Below are 16,926 nucleotides of genomic sequence, written 5' to 3'. Positions count from 1 at the left end.
TTTGAGAGCTTTGTTTAGATAAATAATTCAGGACTACCCATCTGTGCACTTCTACAATGCTTCAAAGACATACTTGAGACCTGAAATTCCTTTGATAAGATAATGTCTTGAGTTTTGATTGTGGGATGCCAGTGACTGAGGGTTTTATAGGAGATTCTATGATATTTGAAGTTAGATTCACTTTCATACAGAGTATTTGAATAATGTAAACCAAATAACACGGTCAGTTGTGACTTGATACTAGTAAAGGTTTGTATGCTTATGGCCTTTGGTGTACTGTTTATATTGCTGAGGTGTGCTTGACTTATTTTGGATAACATTCTGTGCATGCCAAATTAAACAGTTTCATCTTGAGACAAACTAAGGATCTAAAGGAATCTTGCAGATGTTACAGGGCTACTTGTTTCTATCAGATATGAGACTACTGATTCTGGCCTTTACTTGAAGGATGGAGAGTGTTGAATTTTTTTGTTTTTTTGTTTGTTTGGTTGGTTGGTTTGGGGTTGTTTGTTTGTTTGTTTGTTTGTGGTTATTATAGTACTTCAAAAGCCAACCTTCTTAGTCTGTTGAAAATTTGAAGTTCATAGCAGTTATACTATAAATCCAGAAATGCATAAGTCTCAACTCCCTTGTCATCTCTATTAATAAAGATTTAAGGAAACTAGGGATGTAGTTCAACGCTCTAGCCTACATAAGGCCTTGGGTTTCCAGACAATGTAAGACAAGAGTGGAGGGGCATTTTGGCCTTTGACCTCTAAAGATCTGACATTTTCAATTTTACCAAAGTCACATAGCCAACTTGTGGCAGATCCTGTACTAGAAGCTAGATTTCTTTTAAAATATTTTTAATTATTGATGTGTTTGTATGTGTTCACATGTGTCACAGTAGGTGTGTGGAGGTCAGAGGACAAGTTACAAGGGGTTATGACCTTGCATCATGGGTGCTGGGGAACATACTAAGGTCATCAGATTTGGTAGCAGGTATCATTGGGCTATCCTACCTGCCAGAATTTGCTTTCTTTAAATTCCTTATTCTCATTTCTCCTAGTCATTTTGTTGTAGAACTCATGAAAATCTCCTTGTTGGATGCATTTTATAACCTTATAATCCACTATATAGGCATGAAAATTTAAGACTTTGACATTTTTACTACATCTGAAGAAAATGAGAATTATCTTAAAAATAACATGCTTATTATTCAGTATTGAAACTACAGAAAAGGTGTGTGAGAGTGAAATGTAGATTCATATGCATATCTTTTGTAAGGCCCTTCACTATTGCACTTTTGGTCCCCCAAAGTATGCCATCAGCTTTTTTAGGGCTATTTTTCAACGGGGATGAAATCTTTGGGGAATTACCTTGAATTATTGATAGGTAAGTGCCAAACATTCACATATTGGTGTGTATGGAATAGAAATATGTTTATCAATAGCTAGAGGTGATTGCTTATACTGTGGGGTTAGGAATAATATAATAATAACTCATAGTTTTCAAGCCCAGAGGATATAGTTTGTACATTTCCCTGGGTGGTGCTGTTGGCACACAGTAAATATCTAACAACTATGCTAACTCTTTCCGCATGTAGCATTCATGTTGACTAAAAATAAATCCACTGCTATGCTAATGTGCTACAATTCCTAAAGTATGTTAAGAAGCTAAGTGAATTTCATGGCATCTGTCTCGGTGTTTGGAGGCTTTCTTTATAGGCACTGATACACACATTCCACACCACACGCCCATCTCCCAAAAGTCATGCTCCGTATTCTCACCTTACTGTCTTGGTAAGCTGTGGTCCCCAAGTTCTTCTCGCCCTTGAATCCATGATTTCAAGAGGGTCCCATAGTCATTGCCTCCAATTCTCCTGTCCAGTGTGATCTGTTAGAATCGGAACATTTGAGAAATGTCCAGATTTCACAGGGGCTACAACCTTTTAACTCCTTCTTTGTGCCTGTAGGTGTTAGTTATCAGGATGCATAGTGATTTCTCATTAAACACGTAGAATAGGAGACATTTGAGCTATTGTCCCTTAAAACCAACTCAGCTGTGATCACACTGTTGTTTTGAGCAAGGCTGGGCCAGTCCAGAGTAGTTTCAGGAGGCTTACACTGTCTTTTCTCCCAAACTGAACCTTAGTTTCTTTTGATTCTCACATACTGCCTTTAATTCTGCAACTGCATGTATCCTGAAAGAAATTCGATGGAAGGATAAATCCCAAGAAGCTCGTTTCCATGCAAGTGTTTTATAAACCTCATAAGTAACCACAGCTAAAACAGCAACACAGAAAAGCTAAGCAGCCAGGAGACTTGCCTTTGGGTCAAACAGTCCTAGTTTTAAGTCTTCTCTTTGAGACACTGGATTTTGAACAGTTTAAAACCAGAACTGCCTGATCTCACTCAATGCAGAGGTTTTGGGTTTTTTTCCTTTTACCTGTAACGTGGAGATAATCTCTGTTCCAGTTGTATTAGGAGACAGAGAAAGGGGAAAATTTTTTTATTGGTTATTTTATTTATTTACATTTACATTTCAAATGTTATCACCTTCTTGATTTCCCCTCCAAAAATACCACATTCCATTCCCCCTCCCCTTTGCTTCCATGAGGGTGCTGCCCCAATCACCTACCCACTCTGGCCTCACTGCTTTAGCATCCCCTATGGGGCATCGAGCCTCCACAGGACCAAGGGCCCGAGCCTCCACAGGACCAAGGGCCTCCCCTCCCAATGATGTCACATAAGGCCAGGTCCCTACATGAGTACTCTTCTGTTGGTGGTTTAGTCCCTGGGAGCTCTGGGGTGGAGGTGGGGGGCGGTTAGTTGATATTGTTGTTCTTCCTATGGGGTTGCAAAGCCCTTCAGCTCCTTCAGTCCTTTGAGAAAGGGGGAATTTTTAAATTAGGAGATTTGATTGGCATACACTTCAATGCTTAAAGATGTCATGAAGCAGTCAAAGTATTGGACAGCTGGAAGGAGCAGGAGCCGGTGTGATTGAAGGGGATGCTGGAAACACTAAGGACAGCTTTTGTAGACATCATGTTCCCATGGGGCTTTGAAATAAAATTGCACATCAGTGTCTTTAACACCAGGATAAAACCAGCATGATCCTTTTATAGCTAGTCCAAAAACAAAGTCAAAATTTTGGTAAATCTTATTTGTGATTTCTTTATATTTCCAAAGAGAAATTACATTTCTTGAAACTTATTTGGTGCATTGGAAAAAAAAAAAAAAGACTTGAAAGACAGCTAAGAACATAGCTTTGTCACATTCAAATAAGACTACTCTAGAGTTAGCAAAATGAGGACGGCTGAACTTTGTGTCAGAACATGAGGCCAGATGTTCTAAGAACAGATCTCACCCTGAGCTGTTTGTGATTGCTCAATAAACTATGACAAAATAATAGCCAACTTGGAGAATTGTTTTTTCTGTGTTTATGAGAACAAAATCCAGTACATTAAGATGTCTTGTTTGGTTTCTGTAATCTTTATTCCTTATAGAGGAGAATCAAGGATGGGTAAAATTGATTTGATTTTTTTTTTTTTTTTTTGGCTTTTATAATTTTAATCAAGGTTAGACTTGAAGTACGTTTTCTCAGATGACATTGATAGTCGACCAAACAAAAAGTTTTAGGAGTACATTAGAACTTCAGGAACTTAATGCTAAATTATTGCTACGTTAGGCATGGGTTAGTTTGTCTAGTTTATCCTTGATCTTTATTAAAGAGAAAAGAAATATCATTTTTTATTTGTTATGACTCTCAATCTTTTTACTTTTAGAAACTTTAACTTGGACTTTAATACCAACCACTATAGAACTGGTTATAACCTTGTAATTTATAGAAATCCTGCATGTGTGTGCATGTGTGTGATATCAATGTACTATATCTATTAACTAGTGCGTATGGATGCTGCTCTGTGCACCACGCATAGTACTGGGGGCTGGGGGTACAGCCGTCAATGAGGTATCCCAGCTCTCATCACATTCATAATAAGTTAAGTACATTACTACAGTGCTAGTAAGGATGCTAGAGGTGCATAGAGAATGGCAGAAAGAGCTTAGTGAGTGTCTGACTTCCAGAAATAATAGGTTGAAGAAAATTCTCTGAAGAGGTAGCAGCTGAACAAAGACTTGAAGCACAAGGGGAAACCATTTGAAGATACAGGGAGATTGTGGTGGGCAAATCCAAAGTCCCGATAATGGGAGCCTGCCTGTATACAGAGGGAAAGGCTGTTTTTGTGCCTGGAGGATAATGGACAAGAGAAAAGTAGAGAGAAGAAAAGCCCCTAAGGTAGGGCAGAGTGGAGAAGCCAACATGGTAGTGTCTGGCAGGTCAATGTAAGAGCTAAGGCTTTTAGTCTGCATGAGGGGAGAAGCCGCTGAGGAACGGGAAGCAGAGAAATGACCTGCACCTCTTTATCCTTTAAAAGGCTTAGTGTGAGTGCTGTGCATTGAGAACAGATTATAAGGTGGCGAGGGCAAAAGCGAAGGGATGAGTTAGCAGGCAATTACAAGCCAAACATGCAAGAGGGCCTCACTCACATGTTTAAAGTTGCGCATACTGTACAGAAGGCAAGTGCAGATAGGACATCTCTGTTTATATTTCAATTTTTAAAATTTCTCCTGTGTTACTCAAGTCTCACATGGCAGGGTCAAAATCAGTTACATGTATTACATTTTTAGCCATCACTGGCAACAGCATTAATAACCAGCTTCTTGCATACGTATGGCAGCATGCAATTTCTAAGGCATTTCTATATGTTTTTGTATACATACACACACACACACACACACACACACACCATGTTAGATGATTAATAACTTTGAGGTTTCTAAGACCTACGTTGAGTCATGTGGGTAGTACCTTCTTATTTCAATATTGTGTATATTGACCTAAGTGAACATGTACAATCTACGCAATAACTAATCACCTTCTGGCTATTAAAGACGCGGCTTGGGAGCACTTAACAATATTTGCTTGGCTTTTGACTCATTAAAGAGTATATTTGGCATAATGGTGACTGTGTTATCAGCTGGAAAAAGCCATTGTTACTGGGATTGAATCAGTGTTATTATGCAGAGGACATCCTTATGCACATGAACATTTGTAATTTTCTTGATTAAGTTCAAATACTCTCTTTGTGTGGTTCACATATCTAAATATGTCATACTAATGTAGGAAGGAATCCCTCATCCCCAAATCTGGAAGGAACTGTAATGCCAAAATGCAGCTGAGTTTCGCTGGGCAGTACTACTTAGTGCAATGATCATTTGTACACGTCAAAGTATCTCAGGAAAAAATGGCTCCATATACACGATTTAAATAATGAGGCTCATGACATTATACTTTTAACCTACAAGATACAGCATACATGGCACACAATTAAAATATTCAAATTCTGTTGGACAGCGGCATAAATAGCTGCTACATTATTCAATTTCAATTTAAAATATTTGATTGTTACTGGTGCCATAAATGGATGAAAGGCTGTAGAAACTGCTACATGCTTTAGTGCTTGAGAGAGCACGTTGTGTATCTCACATTCAGAAATATATCCAGTAACTCTTGCAAAACTTGATGTAAAAAAAAAAAAAAAAAAAAAAAAAGATGAATAGCTGTGCTGGAGAGATGGCTCAGTGGTTAAGAGCACTGGCTGCTCTTCCAGAGGGCCTAAGTTCAATTCCCAGCCACCACATGGTGGATCAGGACCACCTATAATGGCATCCGATGCCCTCTTCTGGTGTGTCTGACTATAGTGACTGTGTACTCACATAGATACAATAAATAAATAAATATTTTTTAAAACAACAATGGACAAATACGCATTTCTAGTCAAGGAGAATAATATGTCATTTTAATGTTTGCTTGGCTAGGAGATGAAATTTAAATATAGCAGCAGGAAAATAAGAAAAAGCAGATTAATACTGATACTGGAGAAGACACTTAAGTGCTCAAGAGAAATTAGACATTGTGGTACATAATCACAATCTCTTTCGTGAACTTATGATTATGAGCAATTTTAATATTTTATCCTAAAGAGCTTACTAATTCAATTAAGCTTCAGGACTATAGTCCCTGTTCAATGGCTTAGGGTTTGGGTTTTGCAATATAAAGGTTATGTGGTAATCATAGTCCTTCCAGAATGTTCCTCTTAAGCATTTTGATTAGAAATAGTTAAAGGACTGGCCACTCTGGGTGAGGCCTGATCTGGGGGTTCATTGCCCTGTAACCCTGGCCTTTCAAGCGTGGCATGTTCTTTACATCCTCAGTCCCTCTCCCTTCCCTCTCTCCTGTTAAATTCCTCCAATAATAGTGCTATGGAATGCTTGCAATATGTGAGGTGCTATTCTAGGGCTGCATGTCCAGCTTTCCGCTCTCTGGAAACCCACTCTCCTTTGAGAAGACAGATAGAAAGCACCTTAAGAAAAATGAAAACATTGACCATGAACACACCAGTGAGGGACTTGAGAGGAAGATCAGTGCAACCTTGTGTGCATTAGGGGCCTAACAGGGGATGCGGAGCAGGGAGTGAGGCAGAAACCTGATGGTGGGAAGGAACAGGCTGCTTCTGCCTTCTGCCTTGTTGCCTTCACTATGGCCCACGGATGCATCACAGCCTCCTTGCACACAGAGCTTTCCATCTACTACCCAGAGATGAAGGGGATGTGCAGTGCATCCCTTTTCTCTCCCTCAGGGATAAACCAAGAATGCAGAGACAGACTTTCCCTAATGTACCTTTTAAGTATCCCCTATTATGCATATAGAGGGACTTCTTGATCCTTCAACTAACCCTCTATGTTGGTTGAAATTGCAAGGCTTTTTTCATCCTTTAATGATCCCTTTTCTCCCTGAAATGCCAGACCTCTCTCTTCAACAATAAGTGCTAAATAAACATGACCTTTGCTTATCCAGAAGTCAAAAAAGCTGAGCCAATTAGCTGCATTTATCATTGTGCTTTAAAGTATAAATTATTTAATCTTGGGACACTCACTCTGCTGCTAACTTTGATTGACAAATATATTTTTTCTCTTCCCTGATGCCTAAACAGTTAAATAGAAACATGAATCATACTATAAAGAGATAACCTATATAAAATGGATTCTTGTCAATGAAGTGAAATGTAAAAGGCACACCGATAACTAGATTCTTTTTCTTGCTATTTATGTTTTCCTCAACCCAAGAGGACAGAATGTCCAACCATGCAGAGTTAATCAGGATACGCATTAGAAACATCTGGTCAAATAACATAATTGTATAATTGTGCATACTCTTTTAGACTGCAAAGGGAAGTTGGATGTGTAATTTTAAATATCTGTATGATTCATTATAATGCAATCAAGTGTGTGGCTAACATTAAATTATAATGTAACACCAAAAAAACCCACACCAAAACCAATAGCTTCAAAAAGTTTTTTGTGAAGATGATTGTACCATACATTTACATAAATCATTGTAGATATGATTTTAGGTGGAAAAAAGGCCGAATGTTTTCATGTTAGAGTAATATTTTATAAAAGAAAATTATATCTTGAATTTTTAGTTACTTACATTTTTATTTACTTGACTCTAAGAAGGAATAGAATTGATCCCTGTGGGTTCATCCAGTAAGTAGGCTTCTTTCTCTTTTCCTGTGGCATTTTCCTGTATAAATGTATGTGCCTGTGAAGGCCAGAGATAAGTATTTGGTATTTTCCTTAGTTGCTCTTCACCATGATTTTTGAGAGAGGGTCTCTCACTGATTAGCGAACCCCTGGCTCTTCCTGTCTCCTGCCTGCCAGCACCCTGGCTACAGTCATGTGCTAAATCACCACCCATTCATATGCAGGTCTCCATGTTTGTTCAGCGCATGTTTCCCCTTGGCCATCTCCCCAGGCCCATTCTTCCAGTTTTGACCTCTATTCTTCTATTATTTTTCAAACATTTTTCTCTGTAGCAGTGTAGAACCTAGGACTTCAAGAACACAAGGCAAACATTCTGCCCCTCAACTACACCCCTAGAATGATGCATTTTACAACTGTTTCCTATAATTCACATTTATTAGTTTTGTTTTTTTTTTTTTTTTAAGTAAGCAGATAGCATTAATATGTGTATAGGCAGTCAGCGTTGCTACTCTGGGCATTTTTACAGTATCTCATTCAGATCCTTTTCATAGCTACATATGATTGCTTCTCTCATTTTTAATAATACCAGTCTTAAAGAATGATCACAGCGTTCATTGAAGCTGGGTTACTCCAAAGGTGTTAATGCACATAAACAATACAGATGTCCTGTTTGTACAGATAGCCATAGATCACCTTATATCATTCTGTCTCAATTCAACTGAGTGTAGTGGGGGAAAAGGAAGAGCACTGATGTTTAATGATTTTATTTTCCAGTTTCCTTTGAGTCAGAGAAACATTTAAACTTCTAAGCGTTCAGTTGAGCGATAATCATTGCTTGTCCTCACAATAAATACCCCGTGGATTCCGTTCTTAATGTTCTATATTTCCAGTGAATATCTATTCTCTAAAGGTTTCTATTCAAGATCAGTAAACACAAACCAGAAGGAACAGCAGGGAAGGATGAGAGCTGAGCATCTGCCTTACACCCATCCATTGGTGACACACGTATCATGAAGCTCCTTAATTCTTGATTAAAACATTTGATTAAGATGGAAGATGTTCTCGCTCTTCACTTGCAAGTATTCTTTAATTTGCAACATTGACAGTGATGGATCAACTAAACCTAATAAATTTGTTATCACAGCTCCGGAGAACCTGGAAATGTTACTTACCTTCCTTCCCTGAATCTTTCGAGTACCCCAGCATTTAAATTTCTACAGATCTTTAAGGAAGATTTCATTGCTTCTCTTTACGATATAGCATGCATGTAAATGTGTGCACAAAACTTGGAGTTTACAGGGTGGAATGCCACATGTCCCAGAAGCCTCAGCCATGTAAAAGTTCATTCGCTTTCTGCTCACCAGTTAAGCTTCTCAGAGCTTGTATTCAAAGATTCCAGGTGAGATAGTCATTTCCTTTACTCAAAACCAAAGGAGTTCATTACTGGGAAGAATTAAACTCCACATAAACCTTCTAGACCAAAGGTGTTTTTATTCTTTGCTCTTTTGAAATGTAATTAGTGTGCAAAAGCATGTCATTTATAAAATTGTTCTTATTGCATCTGAGGTATGAGATGAGGGTGGGGCTTCCTTGTTCTGTCTTTAAATCACAGAGGCTTCAGGTGAAAAGCTATCTAGGATAGAGTAGATGGGGTTGGAAAGAGAAACGTGAATTGGCACTGATTAAATCTGCCTCTCAGGGTGACAGCAAGAGAAAAGAACTAGTCAGTTGTCGAAATAGCAGGATAGAGCGCAGCTGCTGGGAAGCCATTCTCAATAAGCTATCAGACAAATGATTTAATAGCAATATAATTAGGTTTTTCTAGGGAGAAAAAAATGTCTACTGCCATTCCTGACTAGACACTAGATCTTTAAATATACACCCCAGTGCTTTCCCTAGCAAGCCTGTGCTGCTTTTCTTCATTTGGACAGACATTACATTATCTTCAGACATATTTCTTATGCCGCAGTCTTACAGTTGGTCTTTTGTTTGGTTTTGTTTTATTGTATTTTGAATTATTAATCACCCAGAAGATACTTTAGCGCTTTAAAAGGAATTATAAACATCATTAAAATGGTGCTGTTTTGAAAAAAAAAAAAGCCACATGAATGCTTGCTTCTGCAGTTAAAGAGAAACCACCTCGGAGAGCTATGTCAACCTATGATCAGATTACTGAAACTGAAGAAAAAGAATAAAAGGAAAGGAAAGAGAAATACTTAGAAGGGTAGGTCAATCATAAACTGGTCAATATGTATTATCCAAAATGGGAGTGCACACCATCTGCAGATGTTCTAACTAAGCATCTATTTGATGCAGGTGTTCCATCCACTTCAGCCTTCGTTACCACTTCCCCTGGCTTTTCTTGGTCGCAGGTTTTATGTCATCATTCCAGAGACAAAGCAGCAGCAGAGTTGGGCCAACTTAACAGAGAGATTTTTTTTTTTGACATTCCAAGACCCACAGAGCGAGCATTCAACATGGTTTTACCATCTTCAAAGCTATAATGCATAAGAGCCAGTATGAAGAACATCACTGCCCTAAGAGTCTTCAGCCAGTGGCTGTGCTTGGATCGTGTCTCCAAGTCCTACACTTTATTTTCTTCCTTTAACTATACACACATATGTAGCATTTGATTATATGACCTATATGGATCTTTACGATTTTTGAAATTATAATTAGATTATAACTTTTTTCCTCCCCTTTCTCCCTCAAAACAATCCCATGTATCCCTCCCCACCCTCCTTCAAATTCATGCCCTCTTTTTTAAAATAATTTTTGTTCCATACATTTATGTATATGTGTTGAAATGTATACTCTGGTATAGCTGTGATCTTTAGTGTGTTCCATAATGGGTTTTAGACCCCTATAAATGACTGAACAAATGAGTGAATGACAGGGCTGGTGCATCCCTATTTTTTATGGTTTTTTTTTTTTTTTTTTTTTTTTTTTGTCTACGTATATGGACAGGTAGACCTAAGGTAGCATCCAGTCTTTTAGATACATCACTGAAATTCATAGTGATGCATTAAAAGAAAAACTAAATCCCATTTGTAAATATGTTTCAGTTAAAGAAAAATCATTACTTTTTTCCTCTGTGAAAAACATTCAGAAACACTACTTATCTCTTTTGTATCTAAAAGGAAGGCACTAAATTAAGGGATACATTTCTCCCTTATAATACCACAACTTATAGATAACACCATTATAACTCTTAATGCATTGTGCCACCCTAGGTATAGTTTCCTCTTTCTGTTGTGAGAAAGGCGTGAGCACCTCAAAACAAACACAAGGCAGTGCTAGATTAGAAGAGAGATCATAAATAAAAGCAAAAGCAAAATACTGCAGGGGTAAGAAAATCATAATATAATTTAAAATTGGCCAATGGCAATGTTTGCAGCACAGAAACTCTATATGTTGTAGTTGAGATGTGTGATCTAAGTTAATATTTAGAAGATATTTAGGTGAACTTACATGGTCACTATTTTTTTAGATTTATTTATTTTATGCATGTGAGTACACTGTAGCTGTCTTCAGACACACCAGAAGAGGGCATCAGATTATATTGTAGATGGTTGTGAGCCACAATGTGGTTGCTGGAAATTGAACTCAGGACCTCTGGAAAACACCCCGTGAGGGCTCTTAACTGCTGAGTTATCTCTCTAGCCCTACATGGTCACTTTCTGAGCAAATCAGAATGCTTTACAAATATTCTGTAAATGAATGAACAACATGGGTCATTCGAACGATGCAATGAAAGTTTGGATTGGATTCTAGAATTGATAAGGTAATCATTCTTCTCAAAACACACAAGAGACAGCATCAAATGCATGCTATTAGAGAATCAAGTCTCTAATACTTGCCATAGGGTGGTGAAAATGAAAACCTTAAGACAATAGTGTAGAATCCTATATTCTCCCTCTAAATATGACTGAATGGGAGATAACAGAATTGTCCAGAGTAGAAGAATCATATGTCAAGTTACTACCAAAAATACAATGTGAATATGAGCACGTTCATGATCATCCACGGCACAGAAACGCTTTCTAAGGTTTTAAAAACTTTTATGTAGCCTGAGGTGTGTGTGTGTGTGTGTGTGTGTGTCTGTGTGTGTGTCTGTGTGTGTGTCTGTGTGTCTGTGTGTGTGTCTGTGTGTCTGTGTGTGTGTCTGTGTCTGTGTGTGTGTCTGTGTGTCTGTGTGTGTCTGTGTGTGTGTGTGTCTGTGTGTGTGTCTGTGTGTCTGTGTGTGTGTGTGTGTGTGTGTCTGTGTGTGTGTGTGTGTCTGTGTGTGTGTCTGTGTGTGTGTGTGTGTCTGTGTGTGTGTGTCTGTGTGTGTCTGTGTGTGTGTGTGTGTGTCTGTGTGTGTGTGTGTGTGTCTGTGTGTGTGTCTGTGTGTGTGTGTCTGTGTGTGTGTGTGTGTGTGTCTGTGTGTGTGTGTGTGTGTGTCTGTGTGTGTGTGTGTGTCTCTGTGTGTGTGTGTGTGTGTCTGTGTGTGTGTGTGTCTGTGTGTGTGTGTGTCTGTGTGTGTGTGTGTGTGTGTGTCTGTGTGTGTCTGTGTGTGTGTGTGTGTGTGTCTGTGTGTGTGTGTGTGTCTCTGTGTGTGTGTGTGTGTCTGTCTGTGTGTGTGTGTGTGTCTGTGTGTGTGTGTGTGTGTCTGTGTGTGTGTGTGTGTCTCTGTGTGTGTGTGTGTGTGTGTCTGTGTGTGTGTGTGTGTCTGTGTGTGTGTGTGTCTGTGTGTGTGTGTGTGTCTCTCTCTGTGTGTGTGTGTGTGTATCTGTGTGTGTGTGTGTGTGTGTGTCTGTGTGTGTGTGTGTCTCTGTGTGTGTGTGTGTGTGTATCTCTGTGTGTGTGTGTGTCTCTGTGTGTGTGTGTGTGTGTGTGTGTGTGTGTGTGTGTGTGTGTGTGTGTGTGTGTGTGTGTGTGTGTGTGTGTGAAGTGATGGGCATGGGGTATTGGATGAAGTGGTCTTTGAGAATTTACTCCAAGCACTGCTATTTTGTTTTAAGTCTTAAATAACCACAATGTGATGAATGTTGTTTGTTTAATCAAAATGATTAGCGAGTCAGCATGATGGTATATTCTGAAGGTTTAGACCGGTGGATCACAGGTTCAAGGTCAATTTCTACCTGTGTCTCAGAAAAAAGGAATCAAATAGCAAATGAAAAGAATTGAGAAAACGTGGACAATTGATATGTAAGTGGTAAAATATCTTCTATGAATCAGACTTTGAAACAAAGATAATGTCTTCATTTGATGGTAATGTCTTCACTTGAAGGGTACAGAGAAGATAGATATGGGTGGTTTGCTACAATCTGGAAACACTCTTATTATTCTATCAAGTCTATTCTAAAGGATGAGGCTGAGAGAGAAAGATGTCAACACTGCTCTCAGATGCAAACCAGTATCACTGCATGGAAAGGAAGTCTTTACTACCTGATTGGTATCATTATCACTCTAGAAACCACAAGCCCAACATCTCATTGACTCACCAGCAAATGCTACGCCAAATATAATCTGGTATAGATGAAACATTTTGACGTTTGTCCAATTGTGGTTTCTTAAATTTGATACTTGCATTCAGTGCAATAACTTTGTTTTTGCCTATAAAGTTACTCTAGAGTACCTCTTAAAACTGACGTACCTGGTTCAGATTAAAAGGAGCCCATGATGACTGGAGGCTTAATAACTATAAATGTAGGAGAATATCTTCAGAACCTAAGACTAGATTAAAATGCTTTAGATGTCATACTAGAAGCACAGTGAATAGCAGAATTAATGACATGAATTCATCAAAACTAAAACCATTTGCTCACAGGAGATCATGAAAAGAGGATGCAAAGACAAGCTACTGTCTTTGATATGCAGTCCATATATGTGAAATTAACTTTGTCATTTGGGAGCATAGTTATCAGTAAGAGTGCATGCTTAAGGGCTGTGGGTTGTGGGTTTGGTCTACAGCACTACAAAAATCAAACAAAATATGTGAATAGTTAAAATGTGTTTCCATATCTTAGAGGAAGACTCAGACATAAAAAGGAATGAGCTATTGCTTTATATCACAATTTAGTTCGATCTCAAAGAATTATGGTAAGAGATGAATGCCCCTCTCAGAATACCAACTGTGGCTCTGCTTATATAGCGTTTTGAATGACAAACACAGAGATGGAGAACAGATTTCTCCATTGTGTTATTGTAATATAGTCGTGTGAGATACTATCAGGGAAACTGGGAGAAGGAGCGCATGTTCTCTCTGTATTGCTTCTGTTAGCTGTGCGTCTATAATGCTATAAAACACAACCAAAGAACCAGAAATTAATCATTCCCTAAACTCAAGTGAATGGGACAAAAGACTCAATGTGCTTAAATAACTTGCTCATTTCACCAGACACATGAATATCGAATATTCCAGCCCAAGACTTTTGTTTTCTTTGTCTTGTACTTAGAGACAGGGGCTCACTCCATAGCCCAGGCTGACTTTGAACTCGCAGGGATCTTCCTACCTTCTTGTTTTGTTTTGTTACCAACATGGTGTTAATACACTGCTTATACTAGATTAACAAGGGGTTAACTTACCGCTTCTGCTAGATTTGGATTACTGCATAACATAACTAGATTTGAATTGATGTGTAACATAGACCGGCATTGAACTTAAGGTCTTCTGACCTTGTTCTCCATAGTGATGCAATTACAGATGTGTGCCATCACATATACAAAGAAGTCCAGGTTTCAAAGTCCGTGTTTTCATTGTACATACAAAGGCCCCATTCTTGAACTAAATGGTAATAGTTTTGGCAGGCATTACTTAGAAACCGTTCTTCAGAATCAGGGAAAAAAATTGAGGGTAGTTCTTGGTTGTAGTCAAACTCCACTCAACTTGTGTTGTCTAAAATATCTGGCAGTGCCTCTCATACTTGAAGGATCATGTGGAGGACCTGACAGAATACAAAGCCCTCTGTCAGTCAGTGACGGTGGACACAGACAAGGCTTTCCCTTCCCAGTAAGCTTAAATGATGGTATAGCTGAATTTCAGTTCATCGTTCAGCAGCCAATTGTAAGTAAGCTCTGTGAGTTTTAACTGTGCAGAACAAACGCTAACTAACTTGCTTAGGATGTATATTAGTGACACTTGAATGGATAGGGAAGGACACCATCACTACAACTATGGCAATCTTTAAGAAAGACGTATTTTCTTTTAATTATGTACATTTCCACTGAAGGGAAAACAAGGGACAGGTGTTTTGAGGGTGGACAAAGAACCTCAAGGATCAGAAGCAAATGGCGAACTAACGCTGTGTTGTCAGTTACTAGAATAACAGCTGCTGGTTTTACATGCAACGTCCATTCTCGAGATTCCCGTGTAAGAGAAACTACAAATTAATTAGCAAGTTTATTGTGTCTGAAGCCTAGACTTACGTGAAGTCTAATAGCTCCGTTTCTAGCCATAGAAATACTTGGAGATTAGATTTTGCCCTATTATCAAATTAATTGTGACCAGAACATCCATTTCTTTCATTTATTCAGAGGGACGCGTGATTTCCCTTTCCATTATTGAGTGGGATGAAAACATTGTGCCAAAGAATCATAGGGGTCCTCCTTTCAGTCCTTCTTTAATTGTTAATGCTCCTTTATCAAGCATTGTGAGAGGTGCCAGGTTTCTAAAATAACTAAGACTTGATAAGGTTCTATGCTTTGATGAAAATTAATAAATGAGGACCAGCATTGGGGAAAAGAAGTGTGAGACTGTATGGTATTTCAAAGTGTTGGTTTACTCTGTGATCTATATTTTATCAGCTACTAGCTCGAATTTAGTAGTGCGTTTGCGCTTGGCTCATCAATTTCTTGCGCTGTGATAGTTTCTTTAAATCGTCAGGACCAAAATGTGGACGAGCAGAGACAACCACCGGCCACATTGCAAGCCTTGAGTTGCTTCTCAGGGCGTTTGTGCTGCTGACCATTATGGGGGCTAAGCTGATGCAGCTTTCTTTTGTCCTGTCCTCCTTCCTTAGAATACTTTGAGAGGCTGGAAACAATACTGGTACACGCAGCTGCTCTCAGTAAGCTCATTTTCTCACTGCTGTCTTGCTGTCCAATCCTGACCCCAGCCTGATTCTAGAAGTAGATACCCATAAATACAAGTATTTAGATGCACGAAAGAACAAGCCGGACCACACTGTGTGGGTCACGGAAATAGTAACAAGGCCTTTGAAGGATTCATGCATGGCGGCACTTCTATGGAGCCCTAGCACTAAGAAGATAGAGGCAGGAAGAACACTGTAACATCGAAGTTTGTTTGTTTGTTTGTTTGGGGATGGAAGAGGACAGTCAAGAGCCAAGGCTGCTCACATCTCTATGTTGCCTGTTGTGTAGTTCTCTTCTTTTGCCCCACCCACTTATCTGCTTTGCTTGGCAGGAGGATGTTCTGGTCGCTGGATTGCCTTGTCAATGGGTTGCTAATGCTTTTGCTTGTCTTCTTCCTTAGCAATTCGGCACCATTTAATGAAATGTTTTAAATCAACTGACAACTTTTGTTTGTTGCTCAGATTCTCAGGGAGGTATATGACCAGTTGATCTAAGTGATTCAGTTAGGGCAGTGAAATAGGATCTGAGTTTAACAGGATCACACTTGCCGAGACTAAATATGTGAGATTAGTTCCACCACTCAGATGTGTAATGTCTTTGGTCTTTTTTCTAAGACTTTTATTGAGGTCCTAAACAACACACCCTGGTTTGTTTTTCATGACAGGGTCTAAATTATTCAGGTTTAAGAAGTGGTTTCTTGCCTCATCTGAGGACATTTTTCTATGAATACTGGGCTTGTCATGAAGGTCTCCATATCAAGAAAAACTTCTGATTTTTAATACACATAACCTCACAGGAGTTTTTACTCTTTGTTTAGTTGGCATAGTTACCTTAACACTCATTACAGGGCAGACTGCAATAAATTTAAATTAAAACAATTTTATCATATCTGATCTAAAAATTATCTCCTTGGATGAGCTAAAGATTATAGAATTACATTACATTAGTATCTCTCAGCTCTCTTACATCTTCTAAAGACCATGCCAATGAGAGTGATTTAGATAAAAAGGGGATTTTTTTTCTAGGAAAACTTACGTAAGTGAAATATTCTAAAGAGACTCAGTTAAAGCTGATATGGTCAGAGAATTGTGACGTCTTTCTTTTTGAAGATATAATACAGCCCAAAATTTTTTCAGTGATGCTCTCTATGGAGACTTTATCATATAAAATACCGGTTCTACACGCACAATGAAGAAGAGCATTGTGAGAATTTTATTGAACGTTACCTTTGAGAAATACTGGGTTTGGAGGGTCCTATTCC

General features: G+C 38.7%; 1 protein-coding gene across 10 annotated transcripts in view; it reads left to right on the top strand.

Moving 5' to 3' along the window:
- Nucleotides 1–16,926, top strand: part of Pam (peptidylglycine alpha-amidating monooxygenase) — a 281,891-nt gene that overhangs the window by 73,407 nt on the left and 191,558 nt on the right. The gene's annotated exons all lie outside the window — the stretch shown is intronic.

The sequence above is a fragment of the Arvicanthis niloticus genome, chromosome 17 (assembly GCF_011762505.2).
Source record: "Arvicanthis niloticus isolate mArvNil1 chromosome 17, mArvNil1.pat.X, whole genome shotgun sequence".
In the NCBI taxonomy this organism is placed as follows: Eukaryota; Metazoa; Chordata; class Mammalia; order Rodentia; family Muridae; genus Arvicanthis; species Arvicanthis niloticus.
Note: the sequence above shows the minus strand (reverse complement) of the source record. Positions and strands in the feature narration are given on the sequence as shown.